The following is a 9227-nucleotide window of genomic DNA, read 5'->3' as shown; positions in this document are numbered from 1 at the left end:
GAAAGCTTTAATCCAACCTGATGTATCAGTTGATAATAAGAAGAAAATTTGGAAGATGAATTACATGGTACCTTCTTCGAGGGATAATTCTTACCAAAGCTAACCTTGCAAAACACAATTTTCATGGAAGTAAAAAAGTTTGTCACTGTGACGAGACTATAAAGCACTTATTCTTCCGGTGTAAATTTGCTAGATCTATATGCTCAGTCATCCAAATTGGTTCTACCTTATTCTCGCCACGAAGCGTTATGAATATATTCGGCAATTGGCTCAATGGTGTGTTTTCTAGGTTTAAGCTACTTATTAGGGTGGAAGCAATTGCGTTATTTGGTCGCTTTGGCTGTGTAGAAATGACAAGGTTTTTAACAATAAAAATGCATCTCTTATGCAGGTCATCTAACGATGCACAACGGCGCTTCATTTATGGTCGTCTCTGTTACAAAACCGCGCAAATAAAAGTAGATCAAATAAAAAAACCAGACATGGATTTTTACATGAAAAACCCAAACGGGAAAAACCACGGAATGCACGGCGGAGTATCACTATAATTGGGAGGAGTATTACAATACACGAGAGGACAAACCCTTTATGTGTTATCAATATGGTGTAACATCCATTTTATGACTACCTGAAACTATATATAGGGGCAAAACAACTCTCTTTCTTGGCGGATACGAAATAGAGTTGTAGATGCGCTACGTCTAGCACGGTTGGCACGCCATAGTCGTTTAGAACTCCTTCCATAGTACAACAGGTAAATAGATTTTGGATCATATTCAACAATCTTTACAATGTGTGGAGCATGACGACCTATTTACGGAGATTCCTACACGGTTGGAGGATATGGCGAGGGATATTTTTTCCCCAACATGGATGGCACTGTGGTGCATGGATTGTCCCTCCTTCGTCTTGGGCGTTCTTATGGTTTTGTTCGTGAGTACTTGTTGGCAGCTTCAAAAAAAATTAGTTGCATCTCGTGGATTGGGTTGGCTGTGTGCATCTCAGCTATGTAGGAGGTTGGATGTGTGCATCTCAGCTATGTAGAGATTGGATGTAATGCGGCAACGGCACACGCTCATCTCGGCATTCGTTAGGTGGTTAAAGGAGGTATTTATATTTTTTTATTACTTTCATAGCTATTTTATTCTTTGGCTGATGTTTATTAATGGATCAGTAGTGTACTAGTATTAAAAAAGTTAATAAAGAAATAATTTCTAAGCCGCAGAATCGAACATGCACGCAGACGGTAGATGGCACAAACTTTGCTGCGCATGCAAATGACGAAGGAAAAAAATGGTCGAAGGCAGTGTGATCTTGAACGTTGGAAGCATGTGGAATATATGTGCGTTGGAACTTGGGCTTCTTTCGATCCAGGCCGGCGGCGACTACTTTGCAGGACGGGCGTGTTGTTTCTACAAAATGGCAAAAGGCTGATCACTCCGTGTCGGAGTGCGAATGCAGTACGTGAAGTGAACATGCATGCAATGCCAGTAAACAGAACCGAGATCATATATAATTGATATTTTGATATTTCTGATGCGTTCGCCCGCTTTCACAGAAGAGGTTATAAACAAGTAAGAGCAAGTTCAATAGTAGAGCCAACTGTTGGCTATAAGCTAAGTGCCATGTCATCTATAGTCATCTTAGAGCCAACATGTATAATAGTGAGCTATAAAATTGTACTACTTTATTAGTGCATGGCCCACCATTCACTCTCACATAGTGCCTAGGAGCACGTGCTAGAGCTGGCTCTTACATAAGAGCCCACTCCTCTTCTCTATCTTCCTCTCTCTCCTCCAACTAGGCAACAATATATTATTTTAATCTTTATAGCCAGCTGACTAGGACTTATTGTACTTGCTCTAAACAACTTACGCATCGTTCATGCAAAGCCGTGTGGTACTATACACGAATGGAACCGAGACATATAGGTGCAAGCGGTTCGCTATTAGGGTACCTTTTACCCTCTTTAGATCAAAAAATAAACTAACTTGATAATATCATGAATAAAAGTTAATTTATTCTTTAGATAGACTAAAATAGGTAGATGGTATCCTAATGATGAACCACTTGCACACACGGACGCAGAAATGATAGTGAAATGCTAACTGGGCCACATTTCTGTGGGGCCGTTAATAAGGCCCGCTGGGCAAAGGAAACACGTTAGATGGACCAACTAGCAGGGAACTAGGTCACCTTATTCTTTTATTCTCGGACAGAGATTTTTGGCTCCTGGCACAAGTGCTCCTGTTGTTTTTTAAAAAAATAAAAAATCACACATATATGTTTCAAGAAATTAGAAAAAAAATCATGTTGTAGCCAATAAATTATTTCATTAACGCGCAAAATTTCAGTTTCAAATACAAAATATTCCGGGTTACACAAAAATGACAAACGTGTGAATCTAGGTGTGCATATTTTAAATCTCCGAATTTCAACAGATTTTGTCTTTTTTTTGTGTATCCTACAAGAAAAAGAATTTCATACTAAAATTTCACACACTTGTAGGCTATGCCATTTACTATGCGGAAATACTTTTCTACACCCACGCATGGGTGTGGGTGTTTCCGTCACCGTCCATTTACTATGTCCAGATTTATTTTTAGATTCTTTTGAAACAAATATGTATGATTTTCCAAAAAAATTAAATAGCTCTCCATTTTTTAAATAGAGCTATTTAAAAATGGAAAATCATACATATTTGTTTGATTTACTATGACACTTTTCGCTTATTCTCTTTGTAGAAAAACAATATATGTATGATTTTCTATTTACTATGACACTTTTCGCTTATTCTCTTTGTAGAAAAAACACAGTGACATCTCCGTCAGTGTAGCAATGATTCAGCATGTCCAAGACACGTTTAACGAAAGATATATGATGCATCTATTTTGTTTTAGAATTAAAGGGGCCACGTCCCCCGGTTCCATATAAAATGCAACCATCAGTGTGACAGATTTTTCGAGCAGAGCTAGCTCGTCCGTTAAGTAGAAGACAGAAACACCAGAATTATTTTCAACTTTTTTTTTGAAGTAATTTTCAACTTCTTTTTAATATTTGGTGTGCCCAAAAGAAGAAGCAAACCGCATACTCGCAACTCGGCGGTACACATGTGCACCGCATGACCACTCGACAATCGGCAGGTCACACCAAACATCATCAACTTCGCTGCAGGGCAGTTAGAGCAAATAAAAATAATCAGGTGCTATCCACTGAAAGTTCCTGTTTAGCAAATTAATTCTACGAAGAACTACTTTCACCATGTACAGTGGCATGGTGGCGATTGCCCGTTCTCTTATTATGCGATGGCTACTCTTTGTTCATGTGTTCTGCTACAGCTCCAGGTGTTTTGTTCGCACTAAAAGAATAACATGTGAAATATGCAGAACTATGAAACAAATAGAGTAGCTAGCTAAGTTTGGGCTGCTATGGAGCATGTGAACTTAGGTTGGTTAATTACTGAGCTCCTCCCTTCCTTCGTGTCATACAATCATACCAAAAATAAACATGTGAAGATGGAAATAACAAAAAGCTGATCACTCCATGTCGAAGTGCGTATGCACTATAGGAAGTAAACTATTTTTGTTATCACCATAACATTTTCACTTTACAGATTTTTTTTTTCGTTTTGTTTTTTGACTATATGCAGGATTCACCATAACATCAAGGTGATTTGTAGATCGCTGATACACGATGCGTTCTTGTCTCCCAGACCAGCTTATAAACAGCCTCGGTCTCGTCTGGGCAAGCCGTGTGGTACTAAGAGTATCTTCAGTCGCGTTCCCCTAAACCGTTCCCCAAACGGTGCCGGATCGAGCGTTTAGGGGGCAGGTTTTGTTCGTGCCGCGTTTGGGGCACGTCGCTCCTCAGTTGCGTCCCCCAAACGCCGTCCCCAATGAGGAATATAAATAGTTTGCATTCAAAAGAGATCGCTCCCGCCAAAGTTTTCACGATTAGAGTAGCGGCGATCAAAGTACTCGGCGCGCGATCATATTACATGACCACGAAACAATTAGAAGAAGGGGTTGGGGTAAGGCGATGCCAACACCGACGGCGCATCCTGAGTCGATGTAGGCCCGTCGATCACGATGAACTCGTCGTGATCTGACCGGTGTGCATGCTCCGTCGCCAACGTCGAGGCAGAGGCCGACGCAGGTGTAGTAGCGTCTGCCGGCTCTTGCTCCGGGGTTGGAGCCGCTACCGCTGCCTGGGCCGCCGCCTCGGTCGCCGCCATTTTAGCTTCGATGACGTCGAGGATCTGGCCTTTGAATAAGTTGTGCGCCGCCGCGTCCAGGGCGACATTCCTTCTATCGATGCTCTCAGTAGGGAGTAGGGACATGTCGTCCCTACGTTTCTTCAGCTCCATCTTCTCCTCTTGCCTCTTGAGCAGCGCCGCCCACCTTTCCTCGGCCTTTTTGTCGCGGGAGAGCAAGGTCGAGGAGACCTCGACGAGGCACTGCGTGAGCCACGCCTGCGTCTTCTCGGACGACGCAGCGTCGGCCAAGGCAGCCTTGGCAGCCTTGTTGCCGATAGGGGGCCCTGCCGATGTTGCCAGCGGCGCATCCAGATCAATGGCGTCTTTCCCCTTGGACAACGAAATGCGCATCAACTTCCATTTGTGGTTCTTCTTGAGCTTTCTATAGCAATGCATCAGCGCGAACGACTTATGCCCATCCGAGTTCTTCAGGTACAAATCCATGGCCTTGTCAAACTAACCAAAGAAAGCGCAATCATTATATCGAACATAATGTAGGCGCTACAGATTATGTAAGAAAGAGTCGTACCAGTTGGCTGACATCAGCGCCGCTGTCGCCTCTGGTCTCTAAGTCATGATGGTACCATGGACCGTGTTCACCGACACCTGGATAATGGCCCATCGCGTCGGCATTTCCCTTTGGCTCCTCTTCATTGTCACTTTGTTGTAGTCGTTGTTGATGAGCTTGCGCTCATCGAACTCGGCCTTGATCCTCGCAATCCCGTATTTTTGGTTCGCGCCGATGATGGAGTCATAGCTCACCGTCGCCCATGACTCGCATAGACATTGATCTTCTTCTTCTTCTTCGTCTTCTTCTACTTCTTCTTCTTCTTCTTCTTCTTCTTCTTCTTCTTCTTCGTCTTCTTCTTCTTCTTCTTCTTCTTCTTCTTCTTCTTCTTCTTCTTCTTCTTCTTCTTCTTCTTCTTCTTCTTCCTCCTCCTCTTCTTCTTCCTCCTCCTCCTCACGCTGTCCGCGTCAACCTCCACGAGATCATCAACATCTTCACCGGCACCCTCGTCATCCTCTTCGTCACCTCCCTCTTCGTCCTCGTCGTCCTCCACCCCCTCCCCTCCTCCTCCTCGTCCTCCTCCACCTCCTCCTCCTCCTCAGCACAGGCGCCATTGAATTCGAGCGGGCCCCTGCGGCCACTGAACGACGCCCTCTGGACCATCTCCTGCCTCGTACGTCGGGGAGTAGAACATAGCGTTGGGGTTGAAGCCGCCATGAGGACATCACTCCCAGAATGTACGGCGGCACCATCGTACTCCATGGGATCGCGTTGGTGGCAGCAATACATCCGGCCAGCGCATGCTGGTGTGCGCGCGCCGTCAACGCCTTCTTCTCCAGCTGCGCCGCTGATGACCCACAAGTATAGGGGATCGCAACAGTCTTCGAGGGAAGTAAAATCCAATTTATTGATTCGACACAAGGGGAGCCAAAGAATATTTGTAAGCCTTAACAGCAGAGTTGTCAATTCAGCTGCACCTGGAAACAGACTTGCTCGCAAGAGTTTATCAGTAGCAACAGTTTTATAGCAGTAGCAGTAGTGAAATGTAAGCAGTAGTGTAATAAAGACAGCAGTAGTGATTATAGTAAACAGCAGGATTAAAATTCTGTAGGCATAGGGATGGATGAACGGGCGCTGCATGGATAAGATAACTCATGTAATAATCAAGACAAGGTATTTGCAGATAATAATAAAACATTATCCAAGTACTAAATAACCATAGGCATGTGTTCCGTATATAGTCATACGTGCTCGCAATGAGAAACTTGCATAACATCTTTTGTCCTACCAGCCGGTGGCAGCCGGGCATCTAGGGAAACTACTGGTAATTAAGGTACTCCTTTAAATAGAGTACCGGAGCAAAGCATTAACACTCCGTGAACACATGTGATCCTCATATCACAGCCTTCCCCTCCGGTTGTCCCAATTTCTATCACTTTGGGGCCTCGGGTTCCGGACAGCAATATGTGTATATAATTTGCAGGTAAGATCATAAAACAATGAATATCATCATGAATCAATAACATGTTCAGATCTGAAATCATGGCACTCGGGCCCTAGTGACAAGCATTAAGCATAACAAGTTGCAACAATATCATAAAAGTACCAACAACGGATACCAGGCACTATGCCCTAACAATCTTATGGCAATTACATGAACAATCTCATCCAATCCCTACCATCCCCTTCAGCCTACAGCGAGGGATTTACTCACACATGGATGGGGGAAACATGGATGGTCGATGGAGAGGCGTCGGTGGTGATGATGGCGATGATCTCCTCCAATTCCCCGTCCCGGCAGGGTGCCAGAACGGAGTTTCTGGTCCCGAGATTGAGTTTCGCGACGGCGGCGGAGTTCTGGATGTCTTCTGGCAAATTGGTCGAACCCCCGTGCGTTTTTAGGTCAAGGGCTTTAAGTAGTCCAGAGGGGAGCGTCGGGGCCTGGCCGAGGCAGCGTCACCATAGGGCGGCGCGGCCCAGGGGCCCACCGCGCCGCCATATGGTGGGCGCACCTCGTGGCCCCCCTCCGTCTCGTCTTCTGGCTCCGTAAGTCTTCTGTGAAAATAGGCCCATTGCAATTATTTCCGGGGATTTTCCTGAAAGTTGATTTTCTGCACAAAAATAAGACACCAGGGCAATTCTGCTGAAAACAGCGTTAGTCCGTGTTAGTTGTATCCAAAATACACAAATTAGAGGCAAACCAATAGCAAAAGTGTTCGGGAAAGTAGATACGTTTTGGACGTATCAACTCCCCCCAAGCTTAGCTTATTGCTTGTCCTCAAGCAATTCAGTTAACAACTGAGTGCGATAAAAGAACTTTCACGAACACATTTGTTCATATGATGTAAATATTCTCATGATATGGATGAGTACTTAGGCAATTCATAATAAGATAAATGCAAATAAAGTCATCTAATAGTTACGCCAATCATGAAAAAGATACCAACAAACTAATAATAAGCATCATGAATCATATCTATCAGCAGGATTGCAATGTTCATAAAAAGATATGATAAAGTGGTATCTCGCTTGCCTGTACTTGTACAGCAAAACATAAATGCCCAGGCACCTTTGAATTTCATGGAAAGACTAGAAGTAAAGATTATCAAAGATAAAAGCATCAAAGTTATACCACGGTTAACCATATTCTGGGACAAGCATATTACACTAAGAATGACAATTATGCTCTCAAAAAGGTGCTCAAAAAAAGGATGGTGACTCAACATAAAAGTAAAAGATTGACCCTTCGCAGAGGGAAGCAGGGATTAACATGTGCTAGAGCTTTTCATTTTAAAACAGAAGTAAAATTGTTTTGAGAGGTGTTTGTTGTTGTCAACGAATGGTAGTGGGCACTCTAACTACCTTGTCAACCAGACTTTCAAGAGCGGCTCCCATGAAGGACGTTATTTTTACCAGCAAGGTAAATCATCCCTCTTCTCTTTTGTTTACACATGTACTTTAGTTTCATTATGGATGACACTCCTCCCAACCTTTGCTTACACAAGCCATGGCTAACCGAATCCTCGGGTGCCTTCCAACATTCACATACCATGGAGGAGTGTCTATTTGCAAATTAAGTTGCTTACTGATAAATCAGGGCAAACCATATGAAGAGAATTATTAATGAATGTTAATTAATTGGGGCTGGGCACCCCGTTGCCAGCTCTTTTTGCAAAATTATTGGATAAGCGGATGTGCCACTAGTCGATTGGTGAAAGTCTGTCAGGAGTAAATGACAAGGTTGAAAGATAAAACCCCACATACTTCCTCATGAGCTATAAAACATTGACACAAATTGAGAAGTACTTTGAAGGTTTTAAAGGTAGCACATGAAAATTTACTTGGAATGGTTTGAAATGCCATGCATAGGTATTTATGGTGGACACTTTGGAATAACTTGGTTTTCAGGGGTTTGGAAGCACGAGCAGCATTCCCGCTCAGTACAAGTAAAGGCTAGCAATAGACTGGGAAGCGACAATCAAGAGAGCAATAACTGTCATAATCATGCTTGCGACAAAATAAAATTAACGGAGGTATAAAAGTGATACAAGAACTCTGAAGCAAAGTGAATCATCGAGGCTTAATTGACTTTTGTTTAGTCATATGCATGCGTGAGCATGTGCCAAGTCAATTCAAATGAATTATTCAGAGGAGGATACCACAATGTCATACCTATCTATGAATAAAACAATGCAAGCAAATATTTATGACATGCTACTCATATTAATAAATTGGAGCTAAGCATGAGAGATCATGAACTACTAGACTTTCATTAAATGGCATATACCTCACACAAACCAACTAAGCATGCTCACATGAATGAGTATATGTACAAAAATGAAAACAAATAGAGTTCATACCAGCCTCTCACCACAGTCGAGTTGTCGTAGATCGTCATTATTGCCTTTCACTTGTGTAGCTTGAATAATATGGAATGAAAACCAAGATCCAACCACCGGAGACCGCTGAACTCCATAGTAAATTTTACAAAACCGAAGAAGAACAACAAATAATTTTGGTGTTTTTGAATTGGAAGCAAGAACGAAAGTAAAATCTTTTTGGATTTTCTCATAGCAAACCAACGAGAGCAAATAAAGCAAAATAAGAACAAGAAGCCAAATAAACAAATGATAAAGAGAAACAACAGAAATATTTTTGATCTTTTTGTGTTTTAGAAAAGAAACAAAGCAAAAACAAAAGAATGAAAACTAAAAGAGTCACACAAACACAAGGTGACAGAAATCCGTCAAACTTGACAGCAGTACAGTAATTATTTTTTCGAAAATCTTCGGCTGTTCAAATCGAAAAGTGCTCAACTAATGAAAGTTAGATAATAACCTGGGGAACATGCACAAAAATTGGCTTCTCAAAATAACGTTCTGGCTATTTTTAGGAATTTTTTTAGTATCAGTCCAGAATCTGTTTTTTAGACAGCACTTCCCCAAATATCATCTTCCTCATATT

This window comes from Lolium perenne, chromosome 5 (genome assembly GCF_019359855.2).
Source record: "Lolium perenne isolate Kyuss_39 chromosome 5, Kyuss_2.0, whole genome shotgun sequence".
NCBI classification, from domain to species: domain Eukaryota; kingdom Viridiplantae; phylum Streptophyta; class Magnoliopsida; order Poales; family Poaceae; genus Lolium; species Lolium perenne.
This window is presented reverse-complemented; position numbering follows the sequence as displayed.